The sequence below is a fragment of the Crocodylus porosus genome, unplaced genomic scaffold (assembly GCF_001723895.1).
Source record: "Crocodylus porosus isolate Cpor-Errol unplaced genomic scaffold, CroPor_comp1, whole genome shotgun sequence".
Lineage (NCBI taxonomy): Eukaryota > Metazoa > Chordata > Crocodylia > Crocodylidae > Crocodylus > Crocodylus porosus.
Window position 1 is genome coordinate 94,490,919 of NW_017728943.1, and position 19,477 is coordinate 94,510,395.

Genomic DNA, 19,477 nt, shown 5'->3' on the forward strand with positions numbered 1-19,477 from the left:
TTGGTCTCTGGCTGTTACCCTGTGGGTGCGCACACCATGGCAAGTCTGCCAGGTGGGGGGCTCACCCAGGGGTTACAGCAGCTGGTGGTCCCATGTGGCTAGCACTTTGGCAGGGCTGGTGTGCAGTCCTAGCCCTGCTGCAGTTGGCAGGAGACAGAGCAGGGGCTCCTGGCTGGTGGAGGCAGTGCTGGACCTCTGCCCAGGCCCATGGTGGGGTGGAGCCTGCTGCTGAGTGGCAGGTAGTTGGCAGGGAGTAGCCAGGGCTGCAGTTTGGGGCAGTGCAGCAGGCAACACAAAGGCGATTGCCAGGGCCAGGATGGAGTCCAGCACCCAGTGGTCCACCCCCATGGCCTCCAATGTCCTGGGCATGAGTGCAGCCTGCTGCTCCAGGGCCTCCACATGCCAATCCTGCAGGACCAGGAACCACACCCTGAGCACCTCATCCATCCAGTCCTGTGCCTTCTCATGGGAAAAGTCCTTTGCCTACCACACATCCTACCTGGGTAGCTGCTCCATGTGACACTCATTCTGCTGGGCAATATCCTCCACCTGCCAGGCCTGCAAATCCTCCAGCCGCTCCTCTAATGCCATCACCACCTGGTCCAGAAAGATGGTCCTATCCTGGACCTCTTCTGGTGGAGCTGGTGCATCCACAGGGCCCTAGCTAAGTGTGGTGGTGAGCTGCCATCCCATCTGACAATTACTACACTTGAAGGACCTGCTGAGCCACAAGACAGAAGCTGCTTGTGAGGGTTTGCAACATTTCTGAGAATAAGATATTTGGTACTCGGGGGCCTCAGATTTGGGGGTCATGCGTGCCCAGGTGCCCACAGACCATGGTAAGTCAGCCGGGTAGTTCTAGGCCCAGGCAGCCACTGGTCAAGCTCTCTGTCCCTGCTCACTCCCCAGGGTCCCACAAGCTGCCGGGTGTAGCCTGCAGGGAGCCTACCTCCTCTGCCCCATTCCCAGGCTGGAACAGGCCATGCTCCAGGCAGCACCTGCTGCTGTGGCTCCAGACCCACCCCCCCTACTTCTCTTCCTACAGGCCATCCTGTCTCCTGTGCTGCTGCCAAGCCCACAGCACCTGGGTTCAGGGGGAATGGGGCTCCCAGACAACTGGGACACAGAGATGCTGGTGCCCCCACCCTCCCTACAGGGGGTCTCTCTGTGGAGATGCCCTGGTGCCCCCAGCTGTGGGGCCAGCCCCTTCTTTACCAGCTTTGAGCCCCAACATGCCCCTGTTGCAAGTGTCCCAGGTGCAGTGTGAGGAGATGTTTGTGAGAACTGAGGGGTGACAGACCCACTATTCCCTGCTTCTGATGATGGCCATTCTGCCCCAGATGCTCCTGCACAGCTGGCATGGGACCCTGAGCTTTGATGGTGTGGCAGGCAAGCCCCCACCACCTCACAACTTCTGCTGCCATTTGGAGGGCTACCTGTAGCTACACTACATTTCCCTGCCCCCCACAGCTGAGTAGGACATTGCTGCCAGCATTTTTGCCTTCCTTGGCATGTGAGACCCATGTCTACCTAGCTGTGGTAGAACAGGCTGCTCAATAAAGTTTTGCACTGTCTCCCACCTCCCTGTATGATGTTGGGGGGCTACAGGAGCATGGGCAGGACAGGGAGAGAGGTGGGGCAAGGCTTCAGGGAAGAGACAGGGCCATAGTAGGGGCTGGGGTGGGGAGGGCCCTCACCCCAGTGTGGGACTTACCATGTGGACAAGGCTCACATGCCCAGCAGCTCCAGTCAGTCCATGTTGGTGGTTACAGTGTGCAGTTCTTGGCAGTGTCCTGGATCAGGACTGCCAGCCGTTAAGTGAAGCAGTGCCAGGAAGAAGCTTCAGGGTCTGGGTAGGCTTCTGGGGGGTCACCTGTCTATTTGTGCTATCCAAATGCTGTGGGCCCTAAGGCTCATCCAACTAACTAGTGGCTTCTATAGTGTGGGCCAATAAATGAATAACACAACACAATTCTTGGAACAACTGAGGAAAAAATAGGGTGGGAGCGTCATGTGGGTCAAAGGATCAAAATGTGAAAATAAGTGTGCCTGAGGCAGACACTGAGCAGAACCCCCCGGGCTGCACCCACTGGTCCTCAAAGGCATCCAAGGAGCCAGTGGATGCTGTCCAAGGGTACTCTGCCCAGAAAGATGCATGGATGAGTGACAGGGAAGTGATCCCACAGTCCCCAGGCACCTTCCTGGCCAGAACCTCGTTCCCATGTACAGGACCCATGTACAGGGCCCACTTGGCCAGGGCCAAGAGAAGGTTGACCAGGGGGTCCCAGGACTTGGTGGGGCTGCAGATGGTGTGCCCAAAAATAAAAAGGTGGGGGGTGAAGTTCAACCAGAACCTCAGCAGATGGTGATGGAGAGGCTGCAGTCTGGTGTACTTGATTGCAGTCTGGTGCATTACAGAAAGGGCAGGAGACCAGGGTGTCTGTGAAGCTTGCAACATACATGCCCATGGTGATGGGCCCATGAAGGAACTTCCAGTTGAGGTCCCCAGTGGCTTCTGGGATGAGGGTGGAGTACAGGCTCAACCACTGAGGTGCCCCAGCTATGCCCTCACTGAGCAGGACCTGCTGAAGGACATGGGGGGAGGGGCAGGGACTGCCACTGCACAGGACCTGGTCAACAAAGGCTTCTAGATGTAAGGCATGTTATAACTCCTGGACCAGGCAAGAGGTCACATGTGCCATGGATAGACCCATGTGCCGGACCAGTGCAGCAGGGTCCACACATGCCCGCCTATCATAGTCCAGAAGGTCTGCAATATGGGTGACACTACCCAGGCTGGAACTGGCTGCAGACAGGTCCAAGTGCTGGCAGGCCTTCAGGGCTGGAGGGTCTGGCTGTGGGAGTTACACAGCATTGCAATGCCAGGGAGCAGTGTGAGGGTTCATGCAGGCTGCCTCAGCTGCCCCATGGCCTGTACAGGGGAATGCAGTAGCCAGGTATGGCCACAGGCTGCCTGCAAATGCCCCAGGGCTGTACAGTGCCTACAAGCTTTAAGAGGCTGGTGCTGGCATAGAGCTGGGGCAAGGGCTTTGGGGTAGCCTGGGGCTGACCAGGAGCAAATTTGCAAGGATACATGATTGCACCAACAAATCTTTCCATTTATATTTAATTGAGCTTTGCCCCACCTAAACATTAGAGATAGATTAAGTCTGTTCTCTAGTAGCTTGTAATAAACTACAGTTTAAATCAGCTTGACATACACACAAGATGGGAAATTGCATCTGCAATGGCAAAGTTTAGTAAAGTTATAAGCAGTTTTTATTGTTTTAAATATCCAGAAACATTTGCACCCTTATTCTACTTTCAGAAGCTGAACATGGCTGAGTATCAGGACTTGCACACATAAGTGGAAGGAATACATGACGCTATGCCAGAATTCTTGCTTATTTGGAAAATACAGTTTGAAATCTAGACCATAATTTTATAAGCCAAGTATAGAAATTACACTTTTAAAAATATAAGTAACTGACAACAGGTCTATACCCATAATAGAACAGAGGCTTGGCATACAGACTGATGTAAAAATGGCAAAACCCAGTCTAAGATTTGTTCTCCCCTCATCAAAAGGTGAATGTGTGTCCTGCTTTCTACCGATCTAAACTATATACCACCTAGAGAAAACTGCATCACTTCAGGCTTTTTGAATGTCTGTACCTAGCCATGACCTCTGATACTAGCCAATTACCCATCAAGATTGACAGGGATGGGGGGAGAGGGGCGAGGATAGACTGCCACCACCCAACACTCCACGCTGCTAGCTTCATCCCTCTGCTCAAGCCCTGCTGGGAAACACCAGGAATGGCGCTGCCCTGACAGCGGGAACTGAATAGGGGGCCACTTGCCTCATCCCCCTACTGCGGCCCTGCTCCTTGGAGGCAGTGGGCAATGGCAGGGATGGCACTGGCATGACAGCAGAGACTGAGGGACCAGAGGGGGAGGGGGGCAAGACCAGCGCCACTGGCCTCACCAACCTGCTCCAGTCCCTCAAACCCCGCCATCATGGGAGGGAGGGGGTTGGACAAGGATGGTGCCCCATGTTGAGCCCTGCACCTGCTTCTTGTCTGGCCCAATTCCCCCCTGCTCCCCCTTCCCTCCTGCCACATTGGGTCCAGGCCCATTCCCCCCACCTGCAAGGAGCATCCCCCTCTTTTGCCCTGCTGGGGGATGGCAGGGATAGAAATGCCATGACAGTGGGGACTGAGGGGGGGGTGGGGGGCAAGAGGGTTCAGAGGACGGCCACCCATTTGGTGAGAGGGCAGCAGGACAGGCCCCAAGGAGAGACTGAGGGACCTGAACCTGTTTAGCCTCAGCAAGAGGAGGCTGAGAGGGGACCTGGTGGCTGCCTACAAACTCATCAGGGGATATCAACAGAAAATAGGTAGAGCCCTTTTCTCCCCAGCACCTCCTGGAGTGGTGAGGAACAATGGTAATAAGCTGATGGAGAATAGGTTTTGGTTAGAGATCAGAAGGCAATATTTTAGTTAGGGTGGCCAATACTGGAACCAACTTCCCAAGGATGTGGTCCTCGCCCCTACCTTGGGTAAATTCAAGAGGAGGTTGGATGATCACCTGTCTGGGGTCTTGTGAACCCAGCATTCATTCCTGCCTCTGGCAGGGGGTCAGGCTAGATGATCTGTTCAGATCTTTTCTGACCCTAGCTACTATAAAACTATGAAACTATGAGGCCAGCACTGCTGGCCTCTTGCCACCATTCCATCCTTTCCATCCTCTGTCTCCTCCATCCCCTCTGTCCCTGCTGTCATGGCAGCACTCCACCATGCCACAATAAAGCATTATGGACAGACAGACTAAGGGTTTTATGATATTAGAATGATGTGTAGGTACAATAGTTAAAATTAGCCTCTTCCATACATAAACTGCAGGTCATACATCAAATAGTACAGATTCTAAGAGAATATAAGAAAACAAAAGTATCTTCATAGCCACATTTCAAGTATTTTCTTCGGCTTTGTCTACCACAAGGATGTCCATGAATCTACCACTATTAATACATTATGACTTCCTGACTGTATGCATGCATGTAAGCACTTTTCACTAAGAAACTAAACAAGAAAGCCATGCTGTAATTGCTGGCTGTAATTACAAGCATAGCCAAATTAAGAACAAATCAAGTGATGAAAAATTTCTGAATGGTCTCCCCAATGACCTTTCAGTACTTTCCTTGGGACAAGACATCTGGCAATTGCTGTAAAAGTCTCACTTGAGGCCACTACAGAAAAAGAACAGCAGGCATTTCTTGCAACCTCCCCCTCCCCCCGAAAAACAGAACTACAAAAAAAAAACAACCATAGGGAAGATATCTAGATTTTCATAGAAGTTTCTTGACAATTATGTCAAAAAAGCCTGCATCAGAGCCAAACAATGTTATAATTGAAATCAATTAAGTGATCAAGGGAAATTTCCCAGTTGACTAATATGCCAATTCTAATTTAAATCTTAAGGCAATGTCTTCCCATAGTTATGTGTGCCTCTGCACAGGGGAACTCTTTGTTAGTGAAAAGCTTTGCCATAGGCAAATCTGCCACCTTATTCCCAGTATAAAGGTAGGGGATAGAACATGAAATAGAGATGAATTTTTCACTAGAATTTGTCAAGGAAACTTTCATGTTGTATATAAATACACCAGCACTTGTACAGGGGCAGATCCAGGGGACCAGTGATGCAGATGCACTCTCCTTTGATTCCTGCTCCACTTAAACTTTAAAACCAACAGCCTGGGAGGGGCACCAGCATTTCCTTTCAGAGAGTGAAGAGACATTCAATTGACTTCACGGCTCATTATCTTCTATCTCCCTGATTCAGGCTAATCCCTCTCCATTCCACAGGTGTAAACAACCTTTTATTCTTTTTAGTGGCCTCATGTTTCACTATTCAAACTATCCTTTCTTTTGCAGGTTTGCTGTCTGTTAGCCATTCCTGGTAATGTCTCACTTCTATTTCACAGCCCTGCAGACTGGTTTTATTTTTTAGGTAAAAAACTTAACTCTGCTATGGTAATATTAATTCAGTTGCAGAAATGACTGACAGGAAAGTATTGGAGGCATTGTAAAGATACTTGGGAAAACTGGATTTTGTTTTATGAATCTGAATAAGTGATGTACAGTTATCTGTAATGATTACAGAACTAGTGACACAATATCTTTTGACTAGTTTGCCTAGTTTTCTATGGGGTATTTTTAACTTCATATATGATCTAGGAAATTAGTGAACATTCCAAGAGTTATATTTGTTTCTGTTTTCATCTTAAACTGGATAATATAGTATTAGTCTCCTAGAATATTAGTAAAGCCTGTAGTTTCTCTTTAACTGGAGAATAACATATAGTGTGTTATAGGTGATGTTGTACTGCATTGTGTGTAGCCCCCTATTCAAAATCCTAGATCCACCCATGCCTATGCCTAAGAATCTAGGAGTATGTTTAGAGGATACAGTGTAGTACTGTGTCCCTTTGGTATCTACCCAAAGCTTCATGGCACTGCCTTGTGCTGAGCAGTTATCATATCTCTCAAAGAACCAGGCTCCCAGAACCTCCACTGTGCCTCTGGCTCCCTACTTGAGCAAGCCAAAGATTTTCACTGTACAGTATGGCACCTCGTTAATTCTTTTTTTTGGTGAACATTAAAGGTTACATTAAGGAAATGAAAACTGAACTGTAACAGGATGGTCTGGCCATTTAAGAGGTAGAAGAAAGACTGTGTTAAGGTATATATACAAGTGTTACATTTATGTCACCCCAAACAAGGTTAGGATGATCTAAATGCCCTGGCATGCAAGCACTCACAAGCTTAAGTTGCCCTAAAAATGGATGCCTGATCTAAAGTTAGTTCATCTGAAATGTAAACTAACCCTCCCTGCCACTGTAGACACACTGACTGCCCTTGTAGACCTGCCAGCCCCTCCCACCAATACTTATTTACCTCTGGCTGCCTGTACCTTCTCCTGGAAAGCACCAAATGCTTGCAGGTACAGCACCAGCTCAGGTTTTGGTAGTTTAAACTGGGCCAGTTAAACCTGAGTTCAGTCTTGCAAAAGTTTGTTCATAGCTTTAGACGCCCAGCTGCAGGTCCCAACTACAGGCCTAGCCACTCAAGGAGCACCCCAAGGAGTGCCTCAAAGAGCACCACTTAAGGAGTCATCATCAGACAGTTAAAGGAGTCACTCAAGGAGCACCCCAAGAGAAAGAGTAGGGATGTCTTACTGCAGAATTAATTAGGTAACTCTGCAGTAAAGTGTATATGTAGATGCACCTAGTAAACAATAGTTTCTTATTAACTTTTTCCATATATTCAGAGTTATATAAGCCTCCATCATATACCCTACCCCAAAAAGTCTCTTTTCCAAGCTAAAGAGACATACCCATTTCAAGTTCTCCTTATATAGAACCCGTTCTATAAATTGCACTATCTGTGTTGTCCTCTATCGCAGGGCACTAAGGTACCTGCTCCTTTTAGAGCAGAGATTGCCCAAGGAGAGAGCACAAAGAGCCCGATAAGAACCCAGGTGAAGGTTGCCATGACAACCAGTTAACAAGGGAATTGGCTGCTCCTGCACCTGGTCAACTGGCAGGAGGAAGCAGGGCCCTAAACCCATATAAACCCCAGGGCTGGGACCAGGCAGTTGGCTCCCTACCAGCAGCTGAAAGGGAAGGAGCCTCCAGGGAGGCTCAGCCCAGCCCAGCAATGTTGGAGTCAGCAGATATGCTACCCTTAGAATAAAGGGGATACCAGGAGCCCATAAGGTACCCTTGCCTGCTAGGCACCGAGCCTCAGAGAGGGAGTTTTACTCTTTTAAAGAGTCAGAGCATAACTTGAGTTTTGCATTACATTACAGCCCAGGGGCTCATGGTGGCTGGCTGTTGTTTGTTAGCTGTCTGATAACACTGGTGGTTTGGGTGAGACTATTTGGGGAAGGAAGGGGCCTCAGTAGGAGCCCACTATAGAGTAGGGATGCCAGCGTGGGCACAGTACTTGGGTTGTAGAAAGCCCAGGTGCCAGTGAGGTGCAGAAACAAGGCTGGGGAGCCTAATCACAGCAAGGCCTAGACAAGACAACATCGGTACCATCTGTGAGGCTTGGGGCATGGTAAAGGGGTGGTTGGAGCCATGCATATAAGCCATAAGGCTGAGAGAATCAGGAACTATCCACAGTGAAGTTGGATGCCAAGGGGTCTATGAACAACAAGGTTTAATAGGATCTAGCCAAACTGTGTCCAGACCTAAAGCTCAAGGGAAGCCTCCCTATATTCATCATACCAATAAGATGTGGCAGGTGAGAGAGAAGGTGCTTGTAGGGCAAGACTGGCATGCTTAAGGAGCTTAGGGGTAACATGGCCACTCCTACAGACCCACACCCTTCTCTGTATTTTTTTCTAGTTCTATGATATCTTTGAGATGGATGACCAGAACTGCATACAGATTGAGATTCACAATATTGAAGATGTGGGAGCATGATGAATTTATGTAATGGCATAATGATGTTCTTTTTTATTTCCAATTCTTTTCCTAATGATGCCTAACATTTACTTGCCTTTTTGATTGATGCTGTATATTGAGCCACTGTTTACAATGAATTTTCCAAAATGACTCCACAATTTACTTCCTGAATGGTAATAGCTAATTCAGAGTCCAACCCTGTACTTACCATCATCTTACACACCAACATGGGTTTTTTTAAGACATTATAATATAATTCAAGATGAAATAGGGTGCATCTACACAAACAATTAATGCACCTTAAGGTTACTGTGCAATGAAATAAGGTACAGTGAACTGCCCCCCAGGAAAATGTCTACATGAGCATCTGAATTGGGACCAAATTTTCTCCCACTAGGAGCAGTTGAGTCCAGTGCTGCTCCTGCTTCCCTGCCCTACTATGCCAACCTGAAGCAGCCACAGGGAGCTCCAGGTTCCCCCCAGTGCCAGCTCCAAGTTGGCAGGGATCACAAATGGCAAGTCTGGGCTCCAGAGGGTGGATAGCTCCCAGATGTGTAGAGGTCAGGATTGTAGCCCAGCTTGGTGTTACTAGCTTGTGGTAATGCCCTGATGGCTGAGTGGCAGCAGTTCCCTGAGCTCTCCCCTCCCTTTGCTTGCTGAGGGGTTGGGGAGTTCTGTCCTTGCAGTGCTGGGCCAGGATAGAGCTTCCCAGTCCCCTCAGCTCTGCTGCTGCCTGTACAACACATGCCTCCATTGGCTACTGAACCCTGCCTGTGCCTGGGGGGAGCCAGGTGCTGAGCACTGCCAGGACTGGTTGAGGATGTGTGGGAAGTGGGTGTTAAGGAGCACTGGGACTGAGGGAAGATGTGTCTTCCTTTCCCCCCACCCCAGTCCCAGAGCTGCTTACCACACCCTTGTGTCTGCCCCTGGTCCTGGCACTGTTCAGCTCCTAGCTCTGCCCAGCCATTAGCAGAGACTGGGAACTAACTGGGGTATATGCTGCATGGGCAGTGGCAGGGATGAGGAAAATGGGGAGCTATCTGTCCCTGGCTCAGCACTGAGCACAGAGAGCCCTCCCATCCCAGCACTTCTCCACTCCCAGCTCCTGTGGGGAGCCAGGACCTGAGCAGCACTGGAACTGGGGACAGAGTACTTGCTCATCCCCTCAGCAAGCAAAGCAAAGCGAAGGGAGACCTCAGAGCACTGCTGCTGCTCATCCACAGGGCATCACCCCAGGCCAGCATCACCAAACTGGGCTGCGATCCTCAGCTCTGCACTGGAGCCAAGGCTGGTGGCAAATTGTTCCCAGTAAGCATCTACATGTGTGCTACAGCACAGTAGCTAATGTGCTGTTAATCTAGTGCCTGTGTTTGTTGGTACTATAAAATAGTGCATTAGCCCAATTTACTGTGCAGTAAATCCCACACATGTGTAGACACTGATGCTTTAATGCATATTAGATTAGTCTAATGAACAGTAAAGTGTCTCATGCAGATGCACCAACAGATTGCTACATTTATGATTCAATCAATAAGTGATCTGAAAATTGCATGTAATCTCAAGGTTAAATTTAAGATACTACACTATATAGACCATTGGCAGACTCACCTATAAAAACTTTACATAGACAAACATATCCATTCATTCCCAGACGCATGCTGAAGTTAGAAAATAAGAACCACCTCTCTATTAATGAAATTAGAAAAAGAAAACAAACAAAGATTGACATCAGTGCAGGTAGCTTCATTTACCTCTGGGAAGGTGCTGCACATTTGCAAGATTAGCTAATGACTTTCTTAACTCAGATATTCTCAACTGATAGATTTGTTTACTGGCTAGAACATGATGCAATTGTAGACACCGAATATTTAAATATTGGGTGAGGCTAGATTTCAACCCCCTCCCACACAATGACCAGGAAGAAAGATGTAGAAAGCCAAAGTTCATAATTGGCCAAAGTGGTATCATGGAGGCAAATGCCTGACTCAAAGTGTCACGGTAGACTCTATGAAATGGGAAGCATGCCATAAGTGGTTTCTACTTTTCCATCATTTTAAAATGATAATACCTGGTTCCTCCCATGGCAGCTCTTCCTAGGACTATTATTTTCTGTAAGCAGCAATGGGGTTCCCCACTTTCTGAAGTCCTTAGTATTACTATCTAATCAGTGGGCATATCTGTTCCTCCCTGGCTCAACATGCTGCAGAGAGACTGGCTATGACATGAGGGTATTACAGTGTGGGGCTAGCCAGCAGACAGCCCCCCACACTGTAGCACCCCTGTGCCCCAGCAGGCCCCATCAGTGTCTACACATGCATTATGGTGAGGGTGGGGGTGTTACATCCGCAAGTATCTATGATGTCACAGGCATGATATCTTCTGAAGTCCTGCAATGACGGGGGAATGGCAAAGCAATGGGCATGGGGAAACTAGAAGTCACAGTCCTGAACCTGCATATGGGTCACCCAAACTATAATTATTGGATAGCTAAAGTTAGCTGTAGTGCCCTCTTACAGCAGTCATCAGTGACTGATCAGCCCTTTATAAGGATAGTACTACTCACTGTGAATGTGAAAATGGAATGGGAAGAGCCTAAAAATAGTATCTCCCTTCCCCTCCCAAATGCTTATCCGTAATAGCAACTTTAATGAGTAACTGTACCTAATGGTTCACCTTTTTCATTCCTGAACACCAAGGCTAGGAACAAATATTCAAAAAACCTGAGCCTGAATCAATTCAATCTTTGCAGGGTAGTCTAATCTGCAGTTTGAACTGATTTACAAGTGGGTAGACATTCACTTCTGAATCAAGAAATGCAGGCACATGCCTGCAGTGGCTCATGCTAGAAGCTGGGGGACACTAGAGCAAGCCCCTTCCTTCCCTTTTATAGTGTTGAGCAGGGGGTTGCGGGGGCTTAATTTAAACTAGGATGGCTTAATTTAAACTAGGAAGGTCTGGGACAGAAGTTGCATAAACCTGTTTGATCCAAATCAGTTAAGTTTGGTACTAAATTCAACCACGTTTATCTTAAACCACTTTTGGCCATTTTGAAACTGGTTTATCTGCACTGAACTTATGTTCTGTAACAGGTTTAAATCAGTTTCTGATCACTTAAACAGTTTACATGTAACTTCTGTCCCTAGCCCAAAGAAGAAAGTCTCAGGGTTGTCAGCTTTCTCTCTGTCTTTAGATTGCTGGATAGATCTGAAGCAAACCAGCCTGTTTAGAGAATAGGTCTTATCACCCAGCAGCTTTAATACTGATATTAAAAATCAATGTGATCAAGCTGATGGATGAGGAGCAGCTGACTGAGACTGCCTTGCCAAAAAAAGATACTGCTTGTGCCAGTCAAGTGAGGAACTGTGCCTTTGTGGAGTTCATTTTCTTATTTGGTCTGACCTTGTCAGGAAGCTGCAAGCTACAATGCCTCCCAGAAGGCATCGGTGATAGGCTTCGTACTTCTCTGATCCAGAGGCATGCACATTCTTCTGATCCAGAGCTACCATTACTATGTTAATACACACACTTGATGTGGAAGAAGAGAATGAAAAAAGATAGTCAGGGTCTGGACCAGATTATTCCTAACTGCTAAGTTAGACTGTAGAGTTTAATACACATGCTAGAATATATTTATTGCACGTGGTATCATATGCTGATAGGCACAATATTGAATCTTATTAATTCCAGTGTTAATATGCTGCCACATATCAGGCATAATCTGGTCATTACAAGTGCATTTTTATTTGGCAAGCAGAGAAAAGGAAGGTGTCAAGGACGCATCTGTGATACCACTAGTGGTACCTAATTGATTATGACATTGTGTGGCAGAGAGATAGTAATGATCTAAAAAGAGTACTTAAGTCATAAATTGCATTAGCTGATAGGTTTGAAAAATCATCTGTCCAAACATGAAAAATAATTTATGAAGCTGCACTGTTACAGCTAATCTGTGAAAGTTTAATGTGGATCAGCTGAAAACATAAACTGATTCATACAGAAGTATCTGGAAAGTTGATATATGTTTTATCTAGCCATGGCATGTCCCTTAAGGATGTACCTGTTGATACAAATGTTGAGTAACATCTAAGACAGTATGGATCATGTAATTGAATGAATGAATGGTTTTATGACCCAGCAACGTCAACATCTGTTCAGTTAATACGATGGTGTTATCCAATATGTGCTTGCTATTAAACAACACTTTTGAAATGCTGCTCCTACTGCAACTGGATGGTGAAAGAGTCAGCAGGCTTCAGTCCCTCTTGTTCTCTTTCACTGGCAGCTATACACCATAAGCAGAGCCATAGACAACTATACACCCTTTGTAGAACTGCCCTAAGCCACTCACATCAGCATTTCACTTCAGTTAATCTCTTGGGTATTCCATCTGTTGCCCTGCATTTGATAGTCAGACAAATTTCAAGACACATCTCTTTATAATCCAGCCAATGGGCAAGGGAATCAGGATTGTTAAGGAAGTTGTGAATGGCTCATCTTCTTATCAGTCTAAAGCTGATGATGATACATAACTCAAGCAAAATGTATCAGCATTAAAAAGGCAAAACTACTTCTGGAAGAAGTCCTGGATTCTTTGCAGATGTTGAAAAATGCTGATATTCCAGCAGCAGTCTATAACTTACTGATCCAATCTACTGAACCTCTTCTGTTAAATCGGGGAAGAGTGAGATCTCCTCCAAGAATTCAAACATATTACCATGAACTGCATCTACAAATAAAAAGAAGACTGAATAGAGTGTACTAATTATCAGGGATCTTATTAATGACCAGAAGTCAAATACTGGTTCTGTTTTTAACTGATAGCACATTCTAAACTACACAGTCCCAGTCTTTACATGGCTTTAGAATGAGCCAGGAAAAATGATTTTTTATTGTATAACAGATCCATGTGAAATAAGGAGAGAATCATAATCTCTAAATGGCTTTCCTTGACATCAAGCCCTTGATACAGTCAATCAGTACAGTCTCTGGGGCCTGCAGGACAGGATCAGATGCCTTCATAGATTTCATAGTCTTTAGGGCTGGAAGGGAACTTGAAGATAGAGTCCAGTCCCCTGCGCCGGGGGCAGGAAGTCAGCTAGAGTCAAAGGATCCCAGAAAGCTAAGCATCCAAATGTTTCTTGAATGAGTCCAGAGTAGGTGCCTGCACCACTTCTGGGGGGAGTCTATTCCAGGTCTGGGGGGCTTGGACAGTAAAGACATTTTTCCTTAGGTCCAGCCTAAAATGATCTTGGAGGAGTTTAGAACCGTTGGTCCTTCTTATCCCTTGGGGTGCTCTGGTGAACAGACATTCCCCCAGATCCTGATGCACACCCCTTATGTACTTACAGGCAGCCACCAGGTCACCCCTGCCGCTGTGCTTTTCTAGACTGAAGGGTCCCATATCTCTCAACCTCTCATCATAAGAACTATCCTTTTGCCCTCTGATCATGTGTGTGGTTCTCCTCTGGACTCTTTCAAGCTTCTCAACATCCTTCTTGAATTGTAGAGCCCTTGAAAATGTCCTCACAGTCACCTCTGCTCTTCATAAAGGAATAAGTGGAAAGACTGCTACTGATCTTCCTCAGACTTTCCTTATCTTTAAGGCAGTGAAACTAAACTTTTGTTCCAATTTGATTCACTATTCTATGCAGTAGTTATGAGGCATAAGGGTTTAGCCTCTGCTCCCCAGATTGATGAATTCTCTGTCCTAGCTACATTGCAAGATGGCCCTTGCTCAGCTACCCAACTGGTTCCAGGCCCTGATTTAAGGGGGCATCTAACCTTTGCTGAACAACATACTGAGCTTACATTTTTTAAACAGTTGTTTGTGTCCCCATGATTCTTGTTGCTCCCAGCCCTATCTTATGCCAAGGCCTGGTCCTTGGTTTCTGGTCTTTGCCTGTTTCCTGGCTTCCTCACTTTGATTTAGAAACCTTGAACATGGTCAGGAAAAGTGAAGCCTTCCTAATCAAACTCCACCTTTTCCAAAGCAAGATGCCACCTTACAGTTGGGTAATGTCAGCTGCAGTAATTTAACACCAGTCTAAGGAGAGTCAGCTAGGCTCAAGAAGCAGGGATGAAAGACAAACTAAGCACTGCCACGAGATTGTATGTGGCATCATGACCTAGTTAATCATAAGTAGACATGTCACATGGCTAGGAGATCTTTGACTGATATTTCCTCTAGACAAGATAGCTAGATTGACTAGACTTAGATGCTTTGGCTGTATCATACCTGAATCTAGGGGACTGACAAATTAGTGAACAAAACATTGATCCAGGAAACAAGAGATCTGGGTTCCACTCTTTCCCATAGCCTGAAGGGATTCAAATCCACATCTGCTACCTCCTAGGAGTGAACCCTAACCATCAGACCACAGCTATTCCAGGATGGGGCACTTAATTCATCCTGAAATTGAAGGTGGACCCCAGGACAGAAAAGAAACACACAGTCATGAGGTCAGGAGGGGAACACATCTCCCTAGGTTTTGCATTTCCTAATTTAGTTCTGGGAAGCTCCTTGCTCAATATCCCAGATGTTTTTGTGTCCTTTTGAAATATCTGAATATCTCCTATGCACAGTCTCTCAACACTTAATTCAGTTTTGGACTCCATTCTGGGGACTGGATGCCTAAAGTTGGGTTTTGCAGCTCTTAATGTATAGGTATCGAAATCCTCTTTCATATCTATAGACTGAAAAGGAATTTTGTCTAACTGATATTTTTAAGATATCAAACACAGCAATAAAGATTTAAAGAAAAGACATCTTGATAAATGACCTGTTTTCTTGTCAGATTGATTCAGCCAATTTAGTGATACATCTGAGCATAAGGGAAATATTTTGGCTTAGGGATTTATTTAAAAAAAAGCGAAGCATAAATGATAACATTGTAAAAATTCTTTTTTTTTTTTTTATGGGGGTGGGGGTTCAGAGTAGTTTTCCTTCCATGAGAAATGAGTAAACTATTTAGAAGTGTTCTGTCATTCTGAGGCTTATTAAAAGTATTAGTTCCCACATTTTAAGACTAATAGCTTCCTTATAAGGGGGACAGAATTTTCCCCGACTAATAAATAAAACCCCATAAGGTGAGGTGCCTTGAAATCAAGAGGCTAAGCCATTCATTTCTAGCCCAAAGGGTGGGGTGGGAGAGGGTTAGGGAAGATGCAAATGTACAATTATCACTATCAGATAACTGCAGAGGTGTGTGGGTGGATTGAGCTTGAGACCTCAAGATATGTTTACACTGCAATTAAAAACTGCAAAGACAACACAAATAGCCATATCATCTTCTGGTTCTTATTCACAAAAATAGTATTGAAGATTAAGCAGCATAGCCTGAAGGATTATATATACCTGGGATCTGCAGGATTATATATACCTGCCTATATACCTGGGATCTTTTATGGGTAGCTATAGCCTATGTTGAAATCTGTGCTTCATAGGTCCATTGCTATTACTAAATATTCTAGTTAGATATTGCTATGAGTTGGAAATTTTAAAGTTTTACAAGTTATTTGGGGGGAAATTGGGGGAAAATAATATATTGTAATATCTAGCATAGCTATTTTCTCTTCAGGACTACATTGTTTTTTCTAAAAAAGAGATGAGTATTTATATAGCATTTCATTAACATATACTTATGAAATAAATGTAGATTTTTTTTTTTTACTTTTGAATGAAAAATATTCCTGGTATTAAAATTAAAACTGTGCTGTAAGGTACATAAATCCTCTTCTATATTTGCCTGTTGACATCCCCAAAAATTGGAAATAAATAAAATGTTGGGAAAAGTCAACAATACGTCACAGGGGTGTAGGCTGTAGCTGTGTTGGTCTAAGGACAGAGGTAGACTAGGTTCTTTGGTAAATCTGAAATTTTTTATTAGACTAAGTATATAGTTGGAAATTTTTTTCTTAGCAAGCTTTTGGGTTTAAAAACCCTTTGTCTGGCTGAGGAAGCATCTATAGTTAGTGTGTGCTCTTCCTGGATGGAATAAATAGTAAAGAAGCCAGAGTCTGGTAAGCATGCAAGAAAGCCAGTCACTGAAGATGTAAATTGAGGAGTCAGTGGGTGAGAGACAGGCTGGGGGTGGTCATGGAAAGGGGATGAATGTAGCAGGTAAATAGTGCAGAGGTACCTAAGGAGTTATCATTCAGTACAGAGGCAGGAAAGGATCTTGGAGTCATCACTGATGCCAAGATGAACATGGGCTGGCAGTGTGGGGTCAGGAAGGCCAACCACACCTTATCATGCATCCACAGATCCATCTCAAGCAGGTCCAAGGAGGTGATGCTCCCCCTCTACGCAGCACTTGTCAGGCCGCAGCTGGAGTACTGCATCCAGTTCTGGGTGCCACACTTCAAGAGGGACGTGGACAGCATCGAGAGGGTCCAGAGGAGGGCCACTCACATAATTGGGGGCAGCAGGGCAGGCCCTACAAGGAGAGGCTATGGGACCTGAACCTGTTCAGCCTCCACAAGAGAAGGCTGAGGAGGGATCTAGTGGCCTGTTACAAACTAGTCAGAGGGGACCAGCAGGCACTGGGAAAGTCCCTGTTCCCCTGTGCACTGCCAGGAGTGACCAGGAATAACAGTCACAAGCTGTCAGAGGGTAATTTAGGCTAGATATCAGGAGACGCTACTTCAGTGTCAGGGCAGCTAGGATCTGGAACCAACTTCCAAGAGAAGTGGTGCTGGCCCCTATCCTGGGGGTCTTTAAGAGGAGGCTAGATGTATACCTTGCTGGGGTCGTTTGACCCCAGTATTCTTTCCTGCCATGGCAGGGGGTTGGACTCGATCATCTGCTCAGGTCCCTTCCAACCATAGAAACTATGAAACTATGAGTCAGATGTCAGGCAGGTTATAATGTGTCATAAATCCAATGTCTATATTTAGTCAACATTTTTTGTATCCACGAAGCTGATGAAATGAAGTTTGTAGGCTCGCCTGTGAAAGGTGTTTTGTAAATTCCTTTTGAGGATTACAACTGAGAGATTGGAGACAGAGTGGTTTTCTCATGAGAAAAATGCCCCTACCAGTTATTTGGCATTGCTGTCTTCAATAGATTTCTATACCAGCCTCTAGCTTCTTTACTATTCATTCCATCCAGGAAGAGCACACACAAACTACAGATGCTTCTTCAGCTTGATGAAGGGTTTTTAAACCAAAAAGCTTGCTGAGAAAAAAATTTCCAACTATTTAGTTGGTCTAATAAAAGATGTCATATTTACCCAAAGAACCTTGTCTGACAATACTTCCAATGCTAATGATTAGAGGCCAGAGACCAGGTCATACAAGGAGAGGCTGAAAGACTTCGAACTGTTCAACTTGGAGAAGAGAAGGCTCAGAGGGGACTTGGTGGCAGCCTATCAGTATATCAGAGGCATACACCAGGGCTTGGGGGAGCATCTATTCACCAACTCCCCCCAGGGGAGGACAAAAAATAACGGGTACATACTGATTGAAGATTGCTTCAGGCTAGGTATAAGAGAAAACTTCTTTACAAGTTGAGTGTCAAGGGTTTGGAACAGGCTTCCTCCAGAGGTAGTACAGTCATACCTGTACCACCCTAGTGATCTTCCAAAAAAAAAAGGCTTGACACCCTTGCTAGGGTCATCTGATCCCAGCGTCTTTTTTGCCCAAGTGCAGGGGGCTGATCTTTAAGGTCCCTTCCAGTTCCTAACAACTATGAAACCTATAAATAAAACAGGAAGCTATATCCATAAGGCTGAGAAACAACATGTAAACAGAGATAAACAGAGAATCAGTGTTATAATGCGGATATGAAATAAACTTAAGTTTGTAGAAAAAAGAAAAGAAGCAAACTTTGAAGAATAATCCTCCTTCTACCTAACTGATATTAAAGACCATCAGTTAATTGGTGTCCACATACCAATTCATATGCTGATTTTATAGTAAACACCAGATTCTCGTGATGTGTCATTATAAACATCTGAAGAGTACCATAACTGAAAGTACAATTAAACAATAATAAATCAAGTCTAATAAAACTAATGTTTTACATACTAATATAAATTTGTTAATACAACTCACATTTCTCTTTGCAACTTCTCTAATTAGACATGTTTCTGAAAAATCGACACCTTCTGATTCTGAACTTTACCAAAATCTGTATGTACTTCCTTAAAGTGAGGATTTGTATTAATCAAAACCACTTTCTCATTTTTTTCATGTTACCCTGTTTCTTGATTGCTTGATGTATATTTCTAAACATCGAACAGTTTTACATGAAAGCACTGTTGGATTGTCTTCTTGCACAGTTTGCATTACACATTCAAGTTCTGACTGTAGAATTGACTTGCTTAAAAAAAATCTACTGGGTAACTGGTATGACGGTAGTCAGTATTGTGGATGGTTTTGTATATTCCTTTGGAAACACCTAACTGTCTCCAATGCCCTGAATCTCAGCACTTAACTTAGGTTTGGATTCCATTTTCCTGATGACTGAAAAGCTGAACTTGAGTATGCAATGCTATGGAAAAAGTAAGGCTTCTGGATCAAGATTGCACCTTTACTGAAAATGCAACCCTGGTCAGGTGTCATCTACCTCAAATGTTCTTCATCTCTACCTTTATTTCACCCATAAGGGACTTTTAATATCCACAGGATATTCCATACATGTTTGTAGCCATTCTGAAAACCCAGGAAAAAAGTCTGTAAGGGTGATCCATATTTGTCCTCTGTACTTGCTATTGCCCCTTCAAGCTCAGGTTACCAGGGATGAGTCTGGAACACCCTTGGAATCCATTAGTGAGAGCAAGTAGTCACAAAATGTTCTAACTGCTTCTTGACAGGGCTCATCACCACTCCAAATCCTTAGATCTCCTCTCTGAGGCCATGTCTGGACAAGCATGGCCACTTCTGGACAAGCAAATGCATCTGCAGCACCACATACTGAACATTTTAGATGTTCTCTGTGCTGCAAGGGCGCACTGCCCATGTGTGTGCTGCTCCACTTTTCTTAGAGTGGATTTTTTTTACCCC